Genomic DNA, 25040 nt, shown 5'->3' with positions numbered 1-25040 from the left:
GATTCATTTTGCACGTTTTATAATATATGACCTAGACACAAATAATTCCAGCTTGCTAAACCAGTTGATTTTGCACACACGCGTGCTTGTGAGTAGAAAGAAAGCTCCTAAAAACCGAACAGGAATGAAAGGAAGAGAAACATAACAAATAAGTAAAAGGAAGGAAAATACTCTTGCTACCCCAGAAACCCGGACGTTAGCTTTCAAACTTTCTGCAACTGCACATATCTCCCACGCTGATCTTTTTTGTGCCGCAGGAGCTTAAAGTCCAAGCTTGTTTCACAAACCACGTACTGACAAGCCTGTTGGGCCAAAGGGTTTCTGAAAATTCACAGCGTTTGACTTTAACCCTATCCTCCCGCCTCTACAACAATCTCAATACTTTGTAAAGTTTTAGTAGTTGGAAGAGATGATTTCTGGTTATTTGCAGAACATGCAAATGAAAAGTGAGTGAGAGGGACCTTTTACAGAAAACAACGGGGAGCCTACTTTGTCAGGAACGGGAGAGTGAATATGGGTTTAAATGTCAGTTTAATGAATCAGAAATGTCATTTTTAGCGAAGGGAAACTATTGTAGCGAAGAATAGAGAACAACCCCGACAATCAAAACAAGATTGCAATGCAATAGGTCTCGCATTTTCTTGAGTTAGAGCTGTTGGCATTGTAAATTCATAACTGTACTGTTCTTGCCACATAAATTGGTCTACCCTGCCTCATAATTTCAACTTTTTTGCCATAGAATTCCAGTGGCCCAGCATTTAACTAAAGCACTTCAATTTACCTTCTTCCTCTATCTTAAAACATATGCAATTATCATATAAACCTTTATCAGAAAAACATTTTTGGCATTAGAGCGTAATGCTCACAACACCATAAACAAGAATATCATCTGGGACGGACTGGAGGGTGAAAGGAAAGAGGGAGTTGGGAGTAAAGATGGAGGACAAGTGGTGTAGTAACGGTGTCATGGGCCCTGGAGCAAGAAAGGAATATGGTTGACTGGAATTTCGGTAGGAAAATACAGCAGCAGTTACAGTTGAGTGATGTCCATAGGTCTCTCGGCCCAGGTGCCACTGCAGCTGTTGCTCCATTGATACTAGGCCTCTGGAGAAAAAGAGGATGGGCAGAAAAAGCAAAAAATAAAAAGACAGCAGAAAAAAAGGAAGAAAGGGGTCACAAAGAAATAAAAGAAAGAAGGGAAAGAAAGAACAAGAAAATGAAAACACAACTAAGAAGAAATAGAGCAAACGTGCGAGATAAGAAAAAAGGGAAGGAAGCAAGCTAACGAAAGAGCAAAAAATAATGAAAAAGTGTGAAAAGAAAGAGAAAATGATCATTAGAGAAAAAAAGGAGTGAGAGAAACAAGCAGCAAAAGAACAAGGGCAAGTATGTACTGATACATTTCACAAAGACACTGAATGAGAAAACAACTCTGACACTTCTGGTCCCAACAAGTAACTTGTGGCTTCCACATACAGGTAGGAGAAAGAGGGATTTATAGTAAAACATCAACTGTCAGATAAAGATAAGAAAAACACCAGAGAAAGGAAGCAAGAAAAATCTAAAAAAAGAAGAAAAAAAAAATGAAAGGACACATACAGAGTCCAAGGAAAGAGAAATAAAAAAACACAGAAAGAATAAAGGGAAGGGGAAAAAACAGTGAAAGAAGGAACGCCTGATGAAGAAAAAAAGGAGCAAAACAAAGGAAGAAATAACCAAGTTTTTGGCGAGTTTGAAAGAGGAGGTAGTAAGAGAAAGAGGGAAAAAAATGGGAGGCGAGTAGAAATAAAAAGTTGAAAGAAAAGCAAAAATGTTAAGGTGTGGATTTTAAGCGCTGAAAAGAGAAAAGTGGGGGGAGAAAGAAAGCATTGAGAGCAAACAGATTAAAGAACGGAGTGAGATAGGTGAAACTGACCCTCCCAAGTTAATATGGCAGCTAAGAATAGATTTAATTGGGTCCCCCACGTCCTCAAACAGAAGTTAGTGTGTGGAACAGCAGGGGGCACTGCAGAACAGCAGGATGTGCATTTGCAGAGTTGTATGTGAACTCCAATACAACAATATTGGGGTGCTTCAGCTCAGAATTGAGGGTATAGACAGCTGTGTCGCAGTCCAGTGTTGGAATACAGAAAAGCAGCAGGTGAGGAATGAGAAACGGAGAACAGTGTAATTACTGGTATTGGTATAATGGGGCGCTGCAGGTTAGGGTTAAGGTGCACTGATGGAGTTGTATGTGGGCTGCAGTACTGGAAGAGTAAGGGGCACACAAGGTGAGAAGTGAGGTATGTTAATGGAGCTATGTATGGAGCCTAGTATTGGCGTGCCAATGCTGCAGAGTGTTAGCCTGCAGGTGCCCTAGTGAAGCGGTGAGTGGGTCCAGTATGGTAGGAGCATTGCCTCTGAACCACAGAAGCGAGGAGTCCTGAAGGGCGTGTGTGTGAGCCTTAGAACTGAGAAGAAATGTGCACTGAATGTTAGAATTGATGGATTCTGGCAGAGCTGTGGTGGTTCCCATCAACAGTGGTGTGGGATGTTAGACGTGAGGTGCACTGGCTGAGCTGTGTATTGCTCTTTTGGGTCCAGTATTGGGTTGGCAGTGGGACTGAATATTAGAACTGAGCTGCTGTAATGGAACTGTATGTGACCGGGGTCCCAGTATAAGAAAGGACTTCGCGGGGTAGAACTGAGGTGCACCGATGGAGCTGCGCCAGAGGTTCTAGTACTGGAACAGCAGAGTGGACTGTCTGTAAGAACTGTTGTGCTCTGGCAGACAGCATTTCTGGGGTTCTTGAATGGGCATGACTGAGGGCTTGGAGTGTGTGAACTGACGTGCACTGATGGAGCTGCGCCCAAGGTCCCAGTACTGGAGCAGCAGTGTGTACTGACTGCAAGAACTGAGGTACTCTGTCAGACAACATGTGCGGGGTTCCTGACACTGGCACAGCTGAGGGCTTGGAGTGTGTGAATTGAGGTACACTGATGGAGCTGCGAGTGGGATCCCAGTATGGAGCAGAAGTGGGCACTGTCTCTAAGGATTGTGGTGCCCTGGTAGAGCTGGGTGCCTAGGCTATAAGCAATTACAAGTGATTCCCCCGCCCTTGCTTTCAGCACACAGGCAGGCACACTTGGTAAACAAAATCCAAGCCAAGGGGAGGCCGGAGCAAGGCAGCTGAGAGAGGGTACAAAGAGCCCACAAAGACAAAATGTGATCTAAGTAACAGCCTGGTGTATTGCCATGTTTACAGCTAATCTCAGAGGAAGAATGCCCTGCAAATGAAAAGGGAAGCTTCCCTGGACAGGAGCAGGAAACAAAGTAAAAACCTAAAAGTCCCCTAGAGACCAAATAAATAGGACAAAGCGTAATCATACAGTAGTTGGTCACTGCTCACACACAGAAGAAGGTGGAACAAAGAGGCATGACTGACCACTAGCAAGCAAATATTTTTAAAAGACAGAAGGGTGTGGCTAAGATGGCCGCAGTATAGGAGTCTTTTCCCGGAGCTCTGCCGTCGGCTCCAGGAGACACCAGATTGAGCGCCCAGACACACAATCCGGCAGCCCAGGTGGAGTTTACTGGTACTGTGGATGCCATAGAATCCGCCGGGAGGCCAGGTGCTGCCCCGTGACGGGCCCCGAACCTGCAGCGTGGCCATGCAGAGAGCAGAGACAGGGCTGAGGTGGGCCGCGGGTGGAGCAGAGGGCAGTGGAAGTCCCGCCGGAAGGAGAGGAGCGGTGGGAGCCAGGTCCCACTACCGCTAGTTGGGGCTGCAGGGGGCTGCCGTGGGCGACGCAAGGACGAAAGTGATTGCAGGACGGGCCCAGCTGGGCAGAGACCTGGGGACACCCGAGTGGCCGCCAAAAAAGCGTGAGAAGAAGTCAGCGCAGAGCAGGTAGCAGGAATCAGGTGGGGCCCGAAGAGGAGAGGGGCGGACGGGAAGCCTCACGAGACACAGGAGTAATCTGACGCTGATGCTGCAGAAGGACAAGGAGCAAGGGCAACCGCAATGCGTGGCTACAGGCGCTGACCGGCTCCCATGAGAGGAGCACTGGATGGCACAGTACGCCAATCGGGCCAGAGAACGCCACAAGCCCTGAGGACCATGCTGAGGCGAGGGGCGGAAGATGAGTAAATGCCCTCTGACCCGGGGACCCATGCGATTGCTGATGCGTCTGGACACCAACGGTGTGGCTTTTGAAGGGAACAGAGAAAATTCCTGGGTAACAAACTACAAGCATAGGATCTGCGGAAGAGGCCGGAAACTGGGGAAACAAGAAGGGAGCACTGATTGTGACCAACGGGCAGGAATCTGAGACGACCCAAATATCCAGCACTGGAGACCCGCAGGCCCAGAGGGAGGTGGGGGCAGTCAAGCACTTGGAGGGCTCAATCCTAAGAAGTATTGAAATAAGAACACTTTCTTCGAAATCTCCTGTGCTTCTACTGGGATGGTAACAGGGCATGGAGGGAATGCCGCCATGCCTCGGTGATCAAGCTCAGCAGCCAAATGTACGAGAGCGGCTGCCGCAAACTGATGGGGGGACGCTCAAAATCCCAGGCCAGACTAAATAAATTTCATAACCCACAACAGCAGAGAGACAAAAAGAGAGGGTGGCACTGCTTAGGAGCTTACACAGTCATGACAGCGTCTACGAAGTGGACTCAGACCAATGATATACCTTAGTAACTACATAAGGCTCACTCGTCGACTATTGACAGCGGTCTGCTGGGCAGACAGATGAAGCAGAACAAGATTTGGTACAGGCAAAGAGACAACTGATTGAGACAGCCGTGTGGCGGAGCTCCAACCCCCTCCGGAGTAGTGGTCCCCTGATGACAGAATGAAGACCGGGCTCACCCCCAGACTGAACTATGCCTGTTTCCAGGTGGGGAACACCTTAAAAGTTTATCCCCTGTCGATTGTTTCCCCTCCCCCTGTTCTATCCCCCTACCTCCACCCCTTCGTCATTCATGGGTCTACAGAGTAGGGTCTCCTCACTAGTGGTTGGACGGTCTAAGAAACCACAGTGACATACCCTCATCTCCCCTACGATCACTATCCTTAGTCTAAATATTCGGGCCTTAATGCAACTGTGAAGTGACAAGCTCTGTTGCTGCAGCTTAGAGATACACAGGCTGATCTGTCTGCTACAGGAAACTAATTTCATCCACTGAGACTGGAAAAGGCTGAGGTCACGCTGGTTTGATCGTCAGTTCTGTTTTTTAGGCCCTGGGAGGCGGAAAGGAGTAGCAGTCCTTTTGGCCACAAATTTCCCAGGGAGGGTACTTAGTGTACAAGCTGAGATGCTGAGATCCCTGGAAGGCTTCTCTCTCTTCACATAGATATTCGAGGGCATAGGATGACGGTTGCTAATATTTACGGGCCAATTTAACATCAGGAACGCTTCCTAAGAGATGCCCTGGGGAGGGTCCTGGCTACCTCCGACGAGGACATTGTGGTTCGGGGGGGGGGGGGGGGGGGGGGGAATAGAATTTTAACCTGGTTTCGGATCCCCAGCTAGACAGATCTGTTCAGAGATATGGTCAGATAGAAGCTTTCCCAAAAGACTTTCAGGGGTGGTTGGGGAGGAAGGTCTAACTGACAATTGGGGCAGGGAACAACCGATGGAGAGGGCGTACTCCTTCTCAGTCGCGCACTAAACCTACGCACACATTGACCTCTTGCTCACCACACCGTGCATTACCAACCTGGTTACCAAGACTAAGATTGGGGTGGCTTCCATATTGGATCACTCCCTGCTCACACTCCCACGATCAGTATTATGGGAAGCCCTTAAAGGGGTTGTTAGGAGTCAGTTCATAGCGATAGCGGCAAGATTAAACAGGGCCCGTCAGGAGAAGCGTCAGCAGCTAGAGGATGACATAAGGACTCTGGAGGTCACACATAGCCAGACTGTTTCTCTGGTAGTGAGGAGACAACAACACTCTCCGGAAAAAGCTATGTGCTCTGGAAGAGGATAGGGCGGAGGATGCCCTCCTCCGGACTAAGCAAAAATTCTATGCAGGGGGGAAACAAGGCAGGCCGCTTCCTGGCCCACTGTCTCCGTGCACAGGCCACGGGACGAAGAGTGGCGGAGTTGCGGCTGCCTGACAGCACTCGGACTTGTCAGGAAGAGATAATTCTCCAACAGTTTGAGCGGTTCTACTCAGACCTATATGTGGACGAAGTGGAGGACTATTTGGAATCAGACTCTCTGACCTGAATCCCCCCAGTGGATAGTGACGTGCTTGAAAGGGATGTCATGCCCACGGAGGTCCATGCGGCCATACACCGTCTGCAAACAGGTAAAGCACCGGGTGCAGACGGCTTTGGAGTAGAATTCAATAAATCCTTTGGCACCCTGCTAGCTCCAGTGCTGGCTCGGTTGTACAATGCGTTGAGCACGGCTCACCCCAATGATGCAACTGGGTGTGGTGACCGTTATCCCTAAGCCGGGAAAGGACCTGCACCTGTGCTCCTCCAATTGCCCCATTACACTACTGAATGTGGGTGCTAAGATTTTTACGGGAATTTTGGACCACAGGTTGAACCTGTACAAGCAGGGTCTGGTTGATCCAGACCAAACAGGGTTTATCCCCGAGCGCTCATGTAGCGATAATACTGAAATATTATGTCACCTGCTGGATAAGGTACATCGCGCCCAAATCCCAGCCCTCCTCCTCTCCATTGACGAAGAGAAAGCCTTTGACTGGGTTCACTGGATGTATCTCCATGTGGTTTTGCAGCATCTGGGACTCGGCTCCAGATTCCATGACTGAATCCGCTGCAACTATGATAAACATAGAGACATGGTATCTGTGAATGGAGAAACGTCCCAGCCATTCCCTATCTCAAGGGGCACGTGACAGGGCTGCTCCCTTGCTATTTTCCCTGTATATGGGACCTTCGCTGAGCGTTAACAACAACACCCAGATATATCCGGGCTGCCGATGGGTGGTAGAGCGCATAAACTTGCTATCTACGCAGATGACATGCTGCTCCTCCTATCCCAACCTCAAACCTCCCTCTCTGGGGTCATGGCAGAACTGACCGCATTTAGCAAAGTCTGGGGCTTTAAAACCAATCTCACTAAAACGTTGATACTGAACTTAACTATCCCTGAGGGGGAAGAGGGCTTCCCTAGAGGTGAGTCTTCCCTTCCCATGGGCCGCACAAGAAATCACATAGCTGAGCCTGAGAATACATCTCACGCCTGAGGTGACTCCAGCACATAACTATAATAGGATATTAGACATCACACGCACTGAATTGACGTAATGGAGAGCCTATGGCCTCTCCTGGGTGGGTCGCCTAACAGTGATTAAGATGACTCTTCTGCCTAAAATACTCCACCTTATGCAGACCCTGCCATTGCAACCGCCTCCCAACCTTCTAGTCAAGCTGTAGGTGCTTATATGGGAGTATATTTGGAGTGGCAAGATGGCTAGAATGTTGAAGGCCCAGGCATACCTACCACAGACAAGAGGGAGGGCTGGGTGTCATGCATCTGCTTAGCTATTGTTGCGCAGCTCAGCTGCGCTATATGGTTGAATGGGCCCAACCGGACGGAAAAATATTGGTGCTTTATCAATCAAGCGGTGGCAGGAGTTCACATCTGGAAGGTGCCATGACTGCCCAGGAGACACCGCCCACCCGGGATGTATGTTTCCCTTGTCCTTCGGGCTACCCTGGGCGCATGGGACAAAGTACAGACAGCAAAAGCGCTATCCACATCGATTTCCCCCAGATGCTGCGTATCGGTAATCCTGACTTTCCTCCTGCAGTCAGTCAGCGAGCCCACTTACCTATCGTGGCAGGACTCACAGTGCAAGAGGATTGTTGACCTTTTTCATAGGAAGGGTGTCATGGACTTTAACAGTCTCCAAGCAGAATATGATCTCCCCGAAACCACATACTAGCAATATCTGGCTGTTCATCACTGGGTAACCTCCCCTGCAATACGCCCGCATGCGAGTCGACCCCTACCACGCTTTGAACAGTGGCTCTTAACTAGAGAAATGGACAAGCGACTCCTGTCCGATATACACGCTTTCCTGGTTATGCCAACCGCACTTCCCACCACCCAGCGAGGCGCAGATGGGAGTCGGAATGGGAGCGCACATTCACGGATCGAAGGTGGCGAGATGTTTTACACAGGGCACGAGTGACAGCCCACGCCACAACCACTAAAGAAATGTTTCTGAAAATAGCCCATTACATGTATTATACACCTGCGCATGTGGATAAATGGGGGGCGCGTGTCGATGACCGGTGCTGGCGCAGATGCGGTCGGGAAGGCACACTCACGCTCATACTGTGGTACTGCCCGAAAATCGCCTCCTTTTGGAGCACAATTCTCCAAGCAATAGATGAAACATATGACAACAACATACCACGGTTCCCTAATTATATCTTGCTGGGCCTTCCTGACCCCAAAACGTACCCACTTCGCTCTGCTAGGGGTTGAGCTATTACTCTGGCTATGGAAGCTGCTAAACAACTACTGCTGGCATGCTGGTGCTCGGAGACCATTCCCACCCATACTGACTGGCTACACAAGCTGTGGACCCTTATGGGTATGGAAAAACTGACATCGGCAGCAACTGGTACGCTTCCCCTCTCGTGGGGCCAGTCTATTAGATATATGTCAGAAGAATTTAGAGAACCAACCTGCCCATCATACGTATGCATCCTATGACTGACAAGGACAATAGACCCTCCTAATTAAACCAGCATACATACCCCTGACAAACGATTCCCGAGCGATAACATGCACCCTGGACAGACCCAACGAATAACAACAGATTGCTGCAAATAAGGTGCCTCTCCCTTCCTCTATCTCCACCCTCTCCTCCATCCCTCTTCCTTCCTGTCTACCCCTTCCTACTGGCCAATGGCTGTAGGTGGGAGAAGCTGTATGGTTATCACTTTAAAAATAAATAAAATATCTTAAACCTAAATGACACTGAAACTAACAAATTAAATAGCTGGAAACCCACAGAAGAAGTATGCTTAAAAGTATACAAGAGGTTGTACGCTTACGCTTGACCTAAAAATCAAGAGGTAGTCCAGAAGAGTGAATGCATTAAGGATAGGAGGCTTTTGCTTAGCCAGCTCCAGCGTAGACCAACTTTTCTCTACAATTCTTAAGACTGTGAGACAAGAGACAGAACTATGGACAATTCCTTGAAAAGGGAAAGTGGCAGGGCCCACGGAAAACACACTTTGGTCTGAGAAGGTAGATGCTTCGACCCTTGAGGCGATTGTAGATGGCACCTCCAACTCCTGCACCAACAGAGGTTCCAAGATGCCACCACCCAAGTCATGATCTTGCCAGACCCTGGTACCATCATGGGAGTTAACAGTGCTGCTCCAGAAGACAGATATGGAGACAGAGTAATCCACTTAAACTCAATTTTTAACTAGGAGCGGATTAAGCGGATAGCCATGTTTAACATCTATCGGAAAGGGAACTGAAGCTAAATGCAATCTGCCTACGGTCATAATGAAGTCAAGGAAGGAACAAACCAAGGTCTCCCAGTTCAAAAGCCAACATGCTAAATCCCCTGCCCACATTTTCAGCGCAACTCAAATACGAAGTAGTCTGCAATGTTTCCGCTGCAATACACAGTAAACTATAGCACCAACAGTACAAAGCCACTTCGTTCTCTGAAGCGACCATGATAGCTAGTGGCACATACTAAACAGTAAAATGAGTATGTACACATTTATAGTACCACTCCAATCCAAAACCACCTGACCCACTCCAATCCAAAACCACCTGCCCCACTCCAACCCAAAACCACCTGCCCCACTCCAACCCAAAACCACCTGCCCCACTCAAAATCAAATAAAAATAAGCTTCATTCAATTTCGTTTGTTTAAAAACCATAAGAGCATAGAAATCAGTAAATAATATTCTGAAAGGGCATTAAAAATGTGTTAAAATCACATTATAGTCATCAAGTGCAAAGAGTACAAGCTCAACTAATCGTAACAGAGGCATTATAGGAGTTCACACTCATCATATAGGTTCATCACTGCCTATAAATAATTTCCCCTAAAAAGCATACAGGCATAATACAATACACCACAAAGGGCCATTAAGGCCAAATGTACTAAGATCACAATTATGGTCATCATGTACAAACAGCCCAAAGAGTACAACTTCAGCTAGACATAAGTGTCATTATGAATATTAAAATAATTCCTGCAATTTACCACTACCCATAGATAGATAAGTTGTCATGATACTGCAAATAGGTAAGGCACGTAAGGATTACAGAAACAAGTATGAAGGATGACACTGTACAAAATTATATTCTCTCAGCATGGGTAATAGTAAACACTTCCTCACAGCTTTATAACATTTGAAGAAAAGGACAATATGCACCTTAATTTGGTCTGACAAGTTTTCACAAGGGCATTTTGCTAGTGTTGCAGACCAATCTTTTATAGTTGGAAAACTGGTCAATCAGTGGAAAATGTCCAGTCTGAAATGTGTTAAAACAAAATTGTGTCAGGCATTGTGCACAAACCTGAGATATTGTTGTATGTTTTAAGTGACCAACATTACTTTGTTTTTTAGAACACTAGGCTTTAGCAACTCTGTGGACAATCTTAAGTCCTTCAGCAAAGTGAAGAACACCGTTTTTAGGTCGACTCTAGGCAGCGCATGCGCTCTCTCTGTGAGACATGCTGTGTTCAGTATAGGGGCTTAAGCCACGCCCACTTGTCAATCGTTCTTTGTTGTGCATGTCTTAAATGCTTCACTTTTATTGGTGCATTGTGCTAAATGTCCCTCCTTTGTGCACGCTAACTTCCCGCCCAGGGAGCATTCACTAAGAGAAATTTTTTGTCGGCCATCACACTACGTCACGCTTCCTCCAGCATGTGATGGCTCTGCCCCCATTCTCCTGCTGGTTTCAGTTTTCCCTTTAATCTGAACCGAGATCCTTTCTCCTCACAGCTCGGCACAATGCTTCATGTTCAATGGTATGTTTTTTTATTTTCAACTGTTGAGCCTTTTCTTTGAGTTTTGTCTCTCTTTCGCGGTCATGCTCATGGCGGCTGTGGCGCTTTGAATCGAGTTGCTTATGTCAACTGTTTTGGGAGTAGTTAGGGATATATCGCTACACACTTTATGTAATTCACATATTCTACCTGGTATGATAACATTATGCGTAGACAAGCTTGCGTTGCCATGGGAACACGCCTCAAGTGTACGTCTGCGCAGTTTCCGGGGCAGGGCTAAGGAAATAGAGTATTCAAAATATGCAGTGTGTGGGGAGGTGTCTCACAGCAATAAAATGCCAGAGAATTAAGGAAGCAACCGGCTGCCAGCATGATCTTTTCGGCCAAACACACTATCCTGAGCACTGTACTTTGGTCAGTATAGTCCGATAATATCCCACAACGGTTGTACTCATCTATTTACAACACTGCACCATGTTTTAATTTTATTTATAGGATTTTTGCTAAATTTATGCATTTATACAACTGCACTGCTAAATCTCTGATTTCTACAATAAAGGTACTACATTAAGAAAGCCTTACAGTGTCACCATAATGGGAGAAGGCGCAAGAAAAATGCTCCTTTGGATTCTGGTAATGCATCATCCCTGCTCATCGGGTGGCTAGTAGACAATGGGCCCGCAATCCTTGCTGTATTCACAGAAACTGCTCCCCAACTGCTAGGATTTGAACCAGAAAGCCACATGTTATTTATTACCCAACTCAGTGCTCCTTATGTTATCACCCACGGGCAGGAAGAGCTGCATGGATTCAACTACGGTGCCAATATGTGATCTGCAGGTTGTCCATTATAGATCTTGATAAAGGTTTAATGTGCTGCATGGCTAAATATTTATAAGGCCCCAAAGGTGAGATTTTCATTGTCATTTACAACACCAAAAGCTCTAACTCTCGCTACTGCCAGACCTTCTGCATTGCAAATGCTTGTTAATTCCTGTTATTATGCTCCAGTGTTTCAGACAAGGCAAAAACTTTGGGATGACAATGGTCTAGGCAAAAAACGTTCATATATTTCAACCAAGGAATCTGGAGCGCAAAGGTAGATTTAAGGCAATCACTAATGTCCTCACGGTTAAGCCTAGTATGCTCAGAGGACCAGATCTTGTGCCTGAGTAAAACAAGCAGGATTCTGGCCATGTCTGTTAAAAAGGCGACCCCAAGTTCAGAATGACGCACAAAAGATGAACAGCTCTTTGGTGCAGCAAGAAGGTTACTGAAAAACGTATTTTCTAACAGTTGTATTGATTGACTACTGCTGTAACCCTAAACTCCTGTCCCGTTCAAGGTGGTCGACAAACACTTGGCTTTATAAATAGCCAACATCTTGTTAAAGGGTTTCTTGACAAGTTTAATTGCAAAAGGGCTCTCTGCAGTGGTGGCTTTCATCAAATATAATTTCCTTGTGTTGATAGCCTGTTTCCATGATCCATCCTTGTCAAATAAAATAACCTGTTATGAGATGGAAGAAGTAAAATTAATCTTTGTGTCACCAATCGTTATATCCCAGCACTTTATAGACCTTCTCCCACATTTATTACTTAAGTTTTGCTCAAATCGACTAAAACGCCTAGAGCTTGCATGCAGTTGACAAAGTAAGTAAGTAACCAGTTGCAAACCCAGGTGAGTACGGGCCTTGAGAATGGCATCAACTGCATAGAGAAGGGCTGGGATAGGACGGCGACCATCTTGTGGGAGATTGCTACAGTTTTCTGTTAACACTTTGCCCAAACTATTAATATACAATGTAAACAGGAAGGGTGAAAAAACAAATCCCTGTCTGACCCCCTCTATGCTGAATGGAAAGGTGCATTCTCCCTTAATACCATGCCATACCGAGGCTCCACTCCCGGAGTACAGTTCCCTATCAAATGCACTGGATAGGTCTACGAAGGTTAGGAAAATGTGTCCCTTCTTAATCAGGGTATACTTTCCAATTAAAAGATGCAGAATTAGCCCCTGTTCTATCACCCCCAGGCCACTGCGAAAGCTATATCGTAAGTCAGATAAGTTAGTTGCTTTTAGCCCCTTCATTTCTGTCCAAAATAATACAGACCACTACTTTCACCAGCGAATCAAGTAGTGAAATCAGGCAATAACAGGCAGGATTAGAGCGATCACCCTTCTTATACATGGGTGACTGATTACGTGTTATCAAAAAGAAAACCAGACCTGCAACATGCTCTGAATACCAGGGACAGGAAGGGCCCCTCAAAGGGGAATATTTGCCTTAAAAACGTCAACAGGTATGCCATCAGGGCTGGTGCTTCCCTACTCTTACTGGCCATAAGAGCCATATTAACTTGCTCTAAGGAAAATGAGAGCCTCTCAGTGCTACAGGAAGTTTCCGCAGCAATAGCTTCTAAATCAATGGGTGCTCATTCAACCATCTCCTGTGGGAGGGCGGGAGGGAATAAGTAAAGTTTTTGAAAAACGAATAACACTCAATTTCGCTGATTGCGTCCTGCAGCCGTAGGCCGCTGCCTTCACTCAAGTAGAGCGAGTATAGCACACGCCAAAAGGCTCTGCAATCCTTACTAGGGATGGCTTCATGAAGGGCTTCCCAGGCTTCATCCTGTAAATCAATCTATCTCCTTTTCACAGCTAGTCTATATGCTGGTCTATAGGCCTGTCCTTCCTGAGGGGACCTATGGGATTTGTGAAGAGGTTCTTGGAGTTGCTTCTGTGCCTTAGAGCAGACAGAATCAAACCACCCTGGTCTCATGCAGATTGGTCTCCTCCTTCTGACAAGTAAACCTTCTTTGATCCCCTGTATATGATCCAGAAAAGTCTTAAGAATAACATTAGGAATTGCTAGATCATCCGACCAAATCTAAAAGCCTCTTTGTGCTTACAAATTGTAATCAATAATAATGTTCCCACCTCTGCCATTAATAGTACACTTAAATGGAATAAAGGGGATGCACAGTTTATTACAAACGGCCAAGTCGTTTTTGAACAGCAATTCATAAAGTTTTTTTACTGTATCTATTGTTTATAAAAAGGGACAGATCACAATCACAAGTGTCTGTCAGACCATAACTCTTTTTTGATAGCAGTGAACACAGATGAATATCAAAACATTCCATTCCCAAATATTTTAAAATTACCACCCCCAAAGTGGAATTATTTCCTTCCTATCACACTTACAAAAGTGCTCAATGTCTTGGTCGAGCTGCCCAACGAAGGTCAGCACTTCGGACATTAATGCATTATAGTAGAAGTTAACCACCACAAGGTAACAAGAAGATGACGTTTCAATAGCGATGATTTGATAATATAAATGATGTCACCAGTATGGTTATACTAGGGAATGGCAAATAGCAACGTACATGCATAGGCCACCCTTAGTTATGCCAGAATTTAGAGGAACCACTGGAATGTAATAAGTTCTGTAGCCGTAGGCTTGACCGACTAAATCTCCTGGAGACACAGAATCTTGCCACAAAATGCAGCAACTCTGGGGTACTGACCTTTGCACATAAGCCTGCCGCGTTCCAAATTAGGACCCAAAGGACCCAAAAGACATTTGAAGAAAGGTTCCCACTACCTCTAAACCTGATGTGGAACAAGCACCCAAATTGTTTGAAGGTAAGGGAGTAGAGAGGTTGCGCATATAGTGACAGTCATCAAGATTGGACGATATATCTATTAGGGACCCACAGGCATAGGAGTCTCTTCTGTCACCTATAGGAACTCAATCGAGTTTGGCACCAACTCAATCTACCCCCATCTAAGGTAGAAAAACTGGCAAAACAATTATAGGTGGCGAGGGGAAATTGGAATTCAGGGGTGTGCATTGGTGGAGGTCTGGCCGACAGTCTTAAACCACTGGCTATATGCGGAGGTTACAGAAGTTGCCAAGCTGTAAAACTGACATTTAATGTAAAGGAACAATTGGGGAAGCGGTCCTACACAGAATAGTGCAGACTAGGCAAGGTGATTTAAAAGAAAAAACTACATGATCACCCGGTAGTGCTTTACTGCCTCTACCAACCCATTTCACCCTTGTGCCCATTTTGATATTTCAAAGAGGAATACCTGCTAGACCTGTTTTGTTACCTACCCAGTCAAGGGACTTGTTTCTCAGTAAGTTTCAAGATTCAGTTGTTGGCACTGGCAAGATTATCACACCAGGCGTTGCTTCAGATGATGGGTCTATAAAAAAACCACAAAAAAAAACAATTGCCTACTAGTCTTCCTCACAGGTAACTCTTTACAGGATTGCATGCTAGTAAGTGGCGATAAAGGTGTGGTTCAATTTGCGTGGCAGACGTTTGCTCCACTTACAAATGGCTGTGAGTAAAGATGTGATTGTTCACCCGAGTTACAATTTGTGGGCACAGCATTAGTTTTTGCCAGCAGAAGTCAGGGGTGGGGAATGCTGAGAAGAAAGAACAGCCCACCCCCTCCAAACCCCCCCCCCGAGTAGGATCCACACTGGCATTAGGCAAAGGAAGGCTGGTAGTTTAAACTGACTTAGGTTTCAATAATCTAGACAGCTGGAAGTGAGGCTTTCCACACACATTAGTCTACTGGTAAGAGAATCCAATGTAGACCTCACCAGAGATTGTACCATGGAGTACAGGGTTTTGAAGCAGTCAGAGGATGTCTTAACGGCAGCGGATCTGGAATTTGTAGTGACTAATCTGGATGAGGGCTTGGGTTGATGAGTTGTTGGCAGCCCTTTCAGGGAGTTAGTGTCTGGTATTTTGGAGCGACCCCTGGAGTCGCTAATTGTTCTAAAAGTGGTTGGGATTCAGTGTCAGATTGGGAAATATAGATCGAGATATCTTGGAAACAAACATTTGCCCCAATTACTCCCCTTTCAGTCCCATCGTCCACCGCACGCTGGTCCAATTCAGCCAAATCCAATCTACTCCACTCCAGCCTACTCCGATCCAATCACGCCCACCGATAGAGTCCAGCCAAATCAAATCTACTCCACTAAGAGCTAATTCAGCACGATCCGATCCACCCTGATCCAATACACCCCACTCCGATACACCCCTCTACCTCAACCCATTCTACCCCATGCCACTACCACACTCTGCAACTGAACCACTGAACTCTACTCCCCTCAACTCTGCAACACCCTATGACACTCTACTTCCCTACTCAAGAAAATCCAATCTATGACACTCTACGCCCTCGCCCTCCCCCTCCCCCTCAACCCACTCCACTAACTTTAAGCTATACTGAACAGCTGCCATACTGGTGTACAGAATGGCAAAAACACACTGCTAATTGCTCTTGTATGGTTAAGACCTATTGGCTTTGGCAATGCTTGCTGTAGTATGTAGTCACAACAGTACTCCCTCAACCCCTCAATCATTTGGCCTCCTACTCCTAAAGAAGGGTCTTATAATTGGAGCCACGTTGAACAACAGTGAAATGTGTGTCGCAAAAATAAACACACTCGTGTGCCAGATGTAATTGTTTGTAAACATATTTTGATATAATTCACCGTGAAAGGCAGCTTTGTGGTTTCGAAAACGAAGATCTATTCCTGTTGCTCAGCAGAGACGTTCAGCGGTACAATAAATACAACATACTGCCAGAATGGTCTCTTTACCATGGGAATACTCAATTTTCAGGGAAAGAAATATAGAAAAGGAGTTGCAAAGTGTCTCATCCACCTAATTATTTGAACTGGATGTGGGCAGTTATGTTTTGCACAGTAAACTGAAATATATTATTACAGAAAAGATATGTCTATTATTACAGAGATTAGGGCTGTTTCATATCAGATATATGAGAGCATGTTTTTCATGGGGATGGCAGCTTCCGTGTATTATGGTTAAGGCTCGCAGTTTATTTTCAGTTTTCATTGATTTTTTACAGATTAAAACAAACAGAAAATCTCTCCTTGCCTCTGTTCGTTTTCAGATATGGATAGAAACAGAAAATTGTTTTTTCAAGCGCTTCTTAATGCTGCCAGTTATGAATGCTAGACCAATAGCTGCGCATATTGACGGGCTGTGGAGTAAATCAAAAAGAGAATTTATCGAATGAAGCTTAAAATATGCAATGTGCACAAATGTTTGTAGGACAACTTTTATGTTTTCATTCAAGCCTATCATACATGGGTATTCGCAGCTTTAAAACCCATCGGGCTTCCAAGCATACACTAAAAATAAATATGAATAACTACAGAAGAAAACGTCAAAATATGGATACCATAAAATCGGAACCCCCAACTACAGTTATTTAATCCATTCAGGAACCATTGGGCACTCACAAATTATTTGCCCTTTGACCTTATGGATAGTTCTGCAACAAGAACCCCTTGATGTCATCATGTCTTGCACCTTATGCTGCAAACAATGTATCGGTTCGCTCACATCTAAACTGAGAAAAGAGAAATAAGTACCTTAAAGAGGCTTAATACGCAGGCTTAAGGCCTCTGCACATATGCTTTCCGAACGACGCAAGCAAGAGAAAAGGTTCCGTTTCCATCCTGTCTTCTGCTTTGATGCTTCATTTTGAAAAAGGCATAGGTACTCCTGCATGTGCAATGCCTTTTGCTTTACTTCTGATCTCAACACCGAACTGTGAGTCCAGAGCAGCTAACTGTAATAAAGTGCATGAGGAGTAAGACTCTTGTATCCTGAGTGTCACCACCAATAAGCTGCTTCAATTGCTTCCTCTGCTGAGCGGTCTGTTGCCACAACAGCAGTGAAGCACTGAAAGATAAAGGCTTTTAAGTGGCCCATTGACTACACTTACAAGGGAAACTATCTAAATATCCACATATTTCAAGGAGAACGAGTAACACTAGAATGCGTCAGCCAGATTCATCCTGCACCTCTCCAAACGGAGCTACATTAACCCCACTCCCCACGAGATGTCAGTTCATGATCCTCATGCACGCCTTCAAAGCTCTACACAATTAAGGATCGTTCTACAGCAATCAAACTGAAATTCCATCAACTCCCTCAACACACCTGCACTCCTCCTCTCTTGCCCTTGCCCCCCGTGCATTCTTTGTAGCCACATCAGGACCCACTCCTTCTCCTACATCTCTGCCAAGACCTGGAACAACCTGCCCCCCTCCCACCTCCAAACAGCACCCTCCCTGGAAGACTTCAAAAAGAAACTCAAGACCTGGCTCTTCAACGGAGACTTGGCACCCTCAGCGCCCAGATACCCCAAGGGGCTACAGTGCTGCGCTTTACAATTTTTTTTTGATTGGTTGACTGACTGATAGTTCTAGGCACCTTCACATGACGAAAATAAAGGATTCAGCAGTGCCAACAACAAGCAAAAAGGCAACGCCAGTGCCACCTGAAGCTTACATTTTACTTCCCATAAGTACTTCCACAATTGGTTGCTCTGCCTACTGCTTGTACTGGACCTCTCAGGAGCTTTTGACATACTGGCCCACACAACACTAACACACTTTAAAAACTCAAATGGGCATCAATTATAACGTCCTCATCTTACCATTTCTCATTTAAGAATTCAGTCCAACCTATCAGGTTAGAACACTCCCATTACCTCCCAATGCCCATGCTCTATGGTGGTCCCCAAGACCCAATCTCATTTTTCATTACCTACGTTTAAACTCTGGCAATTTACATCAGATGCTTAGGTTAATGAATATCCAACTGTACCTAAAATAATCCCAAGACGAAAATATCATTTATAATAAATAAATCCATAACATTTTTCAAGCTTGGTTGTCTCATTATCACCTCAAATGAATTTTTTTAAAAAAAAAAATTTTTTAATTTTCTTTTTCCATCTCAAATATTTGGCTAGCAGCACTCACAGAAGCAGGGATATTACCCGGCTTAGTCCTAAACCACAAATGCCCAAGTGTAAGGAAATGCCTCCTTGGCATGGTTACCCCCTGACTTTTTTCCTTTGCTGATGCCAATTTGTGATTTGAAAGTGTGCTGAGGCCTGCTAACCAGGCCCCAGCACCAGTGTTCTTTCCCTAACCTGTACTTTTGTTTCCACAATTGGCACACCCTGGCATCCAGGTAAGTCCCTTGTAACTGGTGTCCCTTGTAACTGGTACCCCTGGTACCAAGGGCCCTGATGCCAGGGAAGGTCTCTAAGGGCTGCAGCATGTCTTATGCCACCCTGGGGACCCCTCACTCAGCACAGACACACTGCTTGCCAGCTTGTGTGTGCTAGTGGGGATAAAAAGACTAAGTCGACATGGCACTCCCCTCAGGGTGCCATGCCAACCTCACACTGCCTATAGGTATAGATAAGTCACCCCTCTAGCAGGCCTTACAGCCCTAAGGCAGGGTGCACTATACCATAGGTGAGGGCATAAGTGCATGAGCACTATGCCCCTACAGTGTCTAAGCAAAACCTTAGACATTGTAAGTGCAGGGTAGCCATAAGAGTATATGGTCTGGGAGTCTGTCATACACGAACTCCACAGCACCATAATGGCTACACTGAAAACTGGGAAGCTTGGTATCAAACTTCTCAGCACAATAAATGCACACAGATGCCAGTGTACATTTAATTGTAACATACACCCCAGAGGGCACCTTAGAGGTGCCCCCTGAAACCTTAACAGACTACCCGGGTAAGCTGACTAGTTTTAGCAGCCTGCCACACACCAGACATGTTGCTGGCCACATCGGGAGGGTGCCTTTGTCACTCTGTGTGGCTAGTAACAAAGCCTGTACTGGGTGGAGGTGCTTCTCACCTCCCCCTGCAGAAATTGTAACACCTGGCGGTGAGCCTCAAAGGCTCACCCCCTTTGTTACAGCACCCCAGGGCACTCCAGCTAGTGGAGTTGCCTGCCCCCTCCGGCCACAGCCCCACTTTTGGCTGCAAGGCCGGAGGAGATAATGAGAAAAACAAGGAGGAGTCACTGGCCAGTCAGGACAGCCAGTAAGGTGTCCTGAGCTGAGGTGACTCTGACTTTTAGAAATCCTCCAGCTTGCAGATGGAGGATTCCCCCAATAGGATTAGGGATGTGCCCCCTCCCCTCAGGTAGGAGGCACAAAGAGGGTGTAGCCACCCTCAGGGCTAGTAGCCATTGGCTACTAACCCCCCAGACCTACCCACACCCCTAAATCGAGTATATTAGGGGCTCCCAGAACCCAGCAAGATAGATTCCTGCAACCTAAGAAGAAGAAGGACTGCTGAGCTGAAAACCTGCAGAGAAGACGGAGACACCAACTGCTTTGGCCCCAGCTCTACCAGCCTGTCTCCCCACTTCTAAAGACACTGCTCCAGCGACGCGTTCCACAGGGTCCAGCAACCTCTGAAGCCTCGGAGGACTACCCTGCATCTAGAAGGACCAAGAACTCCAAAGGACAGCGGCCCTGTTCCCCAAAGACTGCAACTTTGCAACATAGAAGCAACTTTGAAACAAAACACGTTTCCCGCCAGCAGCGTGAGACTTTGCACCCTGCATCCGACGCCCCCGGCTCGCCTTGTGGAGAACAAACACCACAGGGAGGACTCCCTGGAGACTACGAGACCGTGAGTAGCCAGAGTTGACCCCCCCTCAGCCCCCACAGCGACACCTGCAGAGGGAATCCCGAGGCTCCCCCTGACCGCGACTGCCTGCTTAAAAGACCTGACGCCTGGTAAAGACACTACACCCGCAGCCCCCAGGGCCTGAAGGATCCGACCTCCAGTGCAGGAGCGACCCCCAGGTGGCCCTCTCTCTTGCCCAGGTGGTGGCTACCCTGAGGAGCACCCCCCTTGCCTGCATCGCTGAAGAGACCCCTTGGTCTCCCATTGAAGCCTATTGCGAACAAGACGCCTGTTTGCACACTGCACCCGGCCGCCCCCGTGCCGCTGAGGGTGTACTTTCTGTGCTGACTTGTGTCCCCCCCCCCCCCCCCGGTGCCCTACAAAACCCCCCTGGTCTGCCCTCCGAAGACGCGGGTACTTACCTGCTGGCAGACTGGAACCGGGGCACCCCCTTCTCCATTGAAGCCTATGAGTTTTGGGCACCACTTTGACCTCTGCACCTGCCCGGCCCTGAGCTGCTGGTGTGGTAACTTTGGGGTTACTCTGAACCCCCAACGGTGGGCTACCTTGGACCCAAACTTGAATCCCGTAGGTGGTTTACTTACCTGCAAAAACTAACAAACACTTACCTCCCTCAGGAACTGTTGAAAATTGCACTGTCTAGTTTTAAAATAGCTATATGCTATTTGTGTGAAAGCTGTATATGCTATTTTGCTAATTCAAAGTTCCTAAGTGAAATACCTTTCATTTAAAGTATTGTTTGTAAATCTTGAACCTTTGGTTCTTAAAATAAACTAAGAAAAGATGTTTTTCTATACAAAACCCTATTGGCCTGGAATTGTCTTTGAGTGGGTGTTCCTCATTTATTGCCTGTGTGTGTACAACAAATGCTTAACACTACCCTCTGATGAGTCTATTACTCGACCACACTACCACAAAATAGAGCATTAGAATTATCTCTTTTTGCCACTATCTTACCTCTAAGGGGAACCCTTGGACTCTGTGCAAACTATTTCTTACATGAAAATAGTACATACAGAGCCAACTTCCTACATTGGTGGATCAGCGGTGGGGTACAAGACTTTGCATTTGCTGGACTACTCAGCCAATACCTGATCACACGACTAAATTCCCAAAATTATCATTAGAAACTGATTTTTTAAATTTTAGCTATTTTTCTAAATTTTTTAAAGTCCTGCTAGGGCCTTGTGTTAGTCCCTGTTAGCATTTCTTTTAGAGTTTAAAAGTTTTGTAAAAATTTGAAATAAGTTCTAGAGATAGTTTTAGATTCTTAAAAAAGTATTCCAACTTTTAGAAACATAGGGCCTCATTATGACCCTGGCGGGCGGTGGAGGCCGCCCGCCAGGATCCCGCCCTCCAAATTACCGCGCCGCGGTCAAAAGATCGCGGCGGGTATTACGAGTTTTCCCCTGGGCTGGCGGGCGGTTCCAGTTAAACCGCCCGCCAGCCCAGGGGAAAACGACCTTCCCACGAGGATGCCGGCTCGTAATCGAGCCGGCGGAGTGGGAAGGTGCGACGGGTGCTACTGCACCCATCGCGTATTTCACTGTCTGCAAGGCAGACAGTGAAATACATTTTGGGGCCCTCTTACGGGGGCCCCTGCCGTGCCCATGCCATTGGCATGGGCCCCCAGGGGCCCCGCGACCCCCCCTACCGCCATCCTGTTCATGGCGGCTTTCCCGCCATGAACTGGATGGCGGTAGGGGGGGTCAGAATCCTCATGGCTGCGGAGCGCGCTCCGCAGCCATGGAGGATTCCAATGAGCAGCGGAAAGTCAGCGGGAGACCGCTGACTTTCCGCTTCTGACCGCGGCTGAACCGCCGCGGTCAGAATGCTCATTGGAGCACCGCCAGCCTGTCGGCGGTGCTCCCGTGGTCGGTGGCCCTGGCGGCCACCGGCCGCCAGGGTCAGAATGACCCTCATAATGTCTAATGCAGAAGAGAATGTGATGGAACTCGACGTCACCCCTTAACTGAATCTTAGGATGTCAGAGTTAAGGTCTCTCTGCAAAACAAACAAGATTAGAACTGGTTCAAACCCTACCAAAGTACAGCTCCAGGAGCTTTTGGCAGAGTTTGCTAAGAACAACCCCTCTGAGGATGACCTCCCAGAGGGGGAAGCTAGTGAACTGGAGGAAATCCCAACTCCAATCCTAGTTAGGGAGGCCAGGGCTCCTCAAACCCTTACTCCAAATGTGATAGTCAGAGATGCTGCTTCTCTCACAGAAGAGTCCAGCACCTCTGGAATCACTGAGGACAGCCTCCGGTGAAGATGACCTACTGTTAGCCAGGATGGTCAAAAGATTGGCTTTAGAGAGACAGCTCCTAGCCATAGAAAGGGAAAGACAAGAGATGGGTTTTGGTCCCATCCATGGTGGCAGCAACATAAATAGGGTCATAGATTCTCCTGACATGTTGAAAATCCCGAAAGGGATTGTAACTAAAAATGAAGATGCTGATGGCATCACCAAATGGTTCACAGCTTTTGAGAGGGCTTGTGCAACCAGTAAAGTAAACAGATCTCACTGGGGTGCTCTTCTTTGGGAAATGTTCACTGGAAAGTGTAGGGATAGACTCCTCACACTCTCAGGAAAAGATGCAGAATCCTATGACCTAATGAAGGCTACCCTGATTGAGGGGTTTGGATTCTCCACTGAGGGGTATAGAATTAGGCTCAAAAATCCTCGAGCCAGACCTGGGTTAATTTTGTTGACTACTCAGTGAAAACACTGGATGGTTGGATTCAAGGCAGTGGTGTAAATGATTATGATGGGCTGTACAATTTATTTGTGAAAGAACACCTGTTAAGTAATTGTTTCAATGATAAACTGCATCAGCATCTGGTAGACCTAGGACCAATTTCTCCCCAAGAATTGGGAAAGAAGGCGGGCCATTGAGTCAAGACTAGGGTGACCAAGACTTCCACAGGGGGTGACCAAAAGAAAGGGGTCACAAAGACTCCCCAGGGGAAGAGTGTTGAGACATCCAAAGGGAAAAATAGTAAAGAGTCTTCTATAGGGCCCCAAAAACCTGCTCAGGAGGGAGGGCCCAGAGCCTCTTCACAATCCAATTTTGGGTACAAGGGTAAAAACTTTGATCCCAAAAAGGCCTGTTGTCGTAGCTGTAATCAGCCAGGACCCCAAACTGGAGACAAGGCCTGTCCCAAGAAAGGTTCCACTTCTAACTCTACTCCGGCTAACACTGGAATGGCCAGTCTCCAAGTGGGATCAACAGTGTGCCCAGAGCAAATCAGGGTTCACACTGAAGCTACATTAGTCTCTGAGGGTGGGGTGGATTTAGCCACACTGGCTGCCTGGCCCCCTAATATGCAAAAATACAGGCAGCAACTCTTAATTAATGGGACAAGTGTAGAAGGCCTGAGGGATACAGGTGTCAGTGTCACCATGATGACAGAGAAACTGGTTTCCCCTGGTCAATACCTGGCTAGACAAACTTATCCAGTCACCAGCGCGGACAATCAGACTAAAGTACATCCCATGGATATGGTAACTTTAGAGTGGGGAGGGGTCAATGGCCTGAAACAGGTGGTGGTCTCCTCAAATATCCCTGTAGACTGTTTGCTTGGAAATGACCTGGAGTCCTCAGCATGGGCTGAGGTAGAAATCAAAACCCATGCAGCCATGCTGGGTATCCCTGAACTGGTGTGTGTCAAGACAAGGGCACAGTGCAAGGCTCAGGGTGAAAAAGAGGTGTTGGAGCCTGTAAAAAGGGCCCACCCCTCCAAGAGAAAAGGAAAGAAAACTGGGGAACCAGTTTCAACACAACAAGAAAAAGAGAACCTCTCTTCTCAGGAAGAAGTTCTGCCCTCTGAGGGAACTGAGCCCCTGGAGTTAGAACCTTATCAGGTTGAGCTCCTAGGCCCAGGGGGACTCTCAAGGGAACAGTTGTGTAAGGGCCAAGAAACCTGTCCCTCTCTTGAAGGCCTTAGGCAGCAAGCTGCTGAAGAGTCCAATGGAAAAATAACAGGAACACATAGAGTCTATTGGGAAGATGGACTCCTTTACACTGAGGCAAGAGATCCCAAACCTGGTGCCTCTAGGAGAGTGGTAGTTCTTCAGGAGTTTAGGGAGTTCATTCTGACCTTAGCTCATGATAGTCCTCTTGCTGGGCATTTGGGACAGACCAAGCAGTGGGAGAGATTAGTCAACCACTTCTATTGGCCCAACATGTCCCAGAAGGTCAAGGAGTTTTGCGTCTCCTGTGCTATCTGTCACGCCAGTGGTAAGACAGGTGGACACCCAAAGGCCCCCCTCATTCTACTTCCAGTGGTGGGGGTCCCCTTTGAAAGATTGGGTGTGGACATAGTGGGTCCACTTGAACCTCCCACAGCCTCAGGGAACCAATACATACTAGTAGTAGTGGATCATGCTACTAGATACCCTGAAGCAATTCCGCTTAGGTCGACTACTGCCCCTGCAGTAGCGAAAGCACTAACTGGTATTTTTACCAGAGTGGGATTTCCTAAGGAGGTGGTGTCTGACCGAGGTACCAACTTTATGTCAGCATACCAGAA

At 46.8% G+C, this 25040-nt stretch overlaps 1 protein-coding gene across 34 annotated transcripts in view; it reads right to left on the bottom strand.

Moving 5' to 3' along the window:
* MAP4 (microtubule associated protein 4) overlaps positions 1 to 25040 on the bottom strand; it is a 1914856-nt gene that overhangs the window by 1842253 nt on the left and 47563 nt on the right. Inside the window, exon 2 of one of the 34 annotated variants that reach the window (XM_069210827.1) lies at positions 15097 to 15188. The exons of the other annotated variants lie outside the window; for them this stretch is intronic. The gene's annotated coding sequence lies outside the window, so the exon portion shown is untranslated. The remainder of the gene's footprint in view (positions 1 to 15096; positions 15189 to 25040) is intronic. 34 annotated transcript variants of the gene reach the window in all.

This window comes from Pleurodeles waltl, chromosome 10 (genome assembly GCF_031143425.1).
Source record: "Pleurodeles waltl isolate 20211129_DDA chromosome 10, aPleWal1.hap1.20221129, whole genome shotgun sequence".
NCBI lineage: Eukaryota > Metazoa > Chordata > Amphibia > Caudata > Salamandridae > Pleurodeles > Pleurodeles waltl.
The sequence above is the reverse complement of the archived record's forward strand: the minus strand, read 5'-3'. Positions and strand labels throughout refer to the sequence as shown.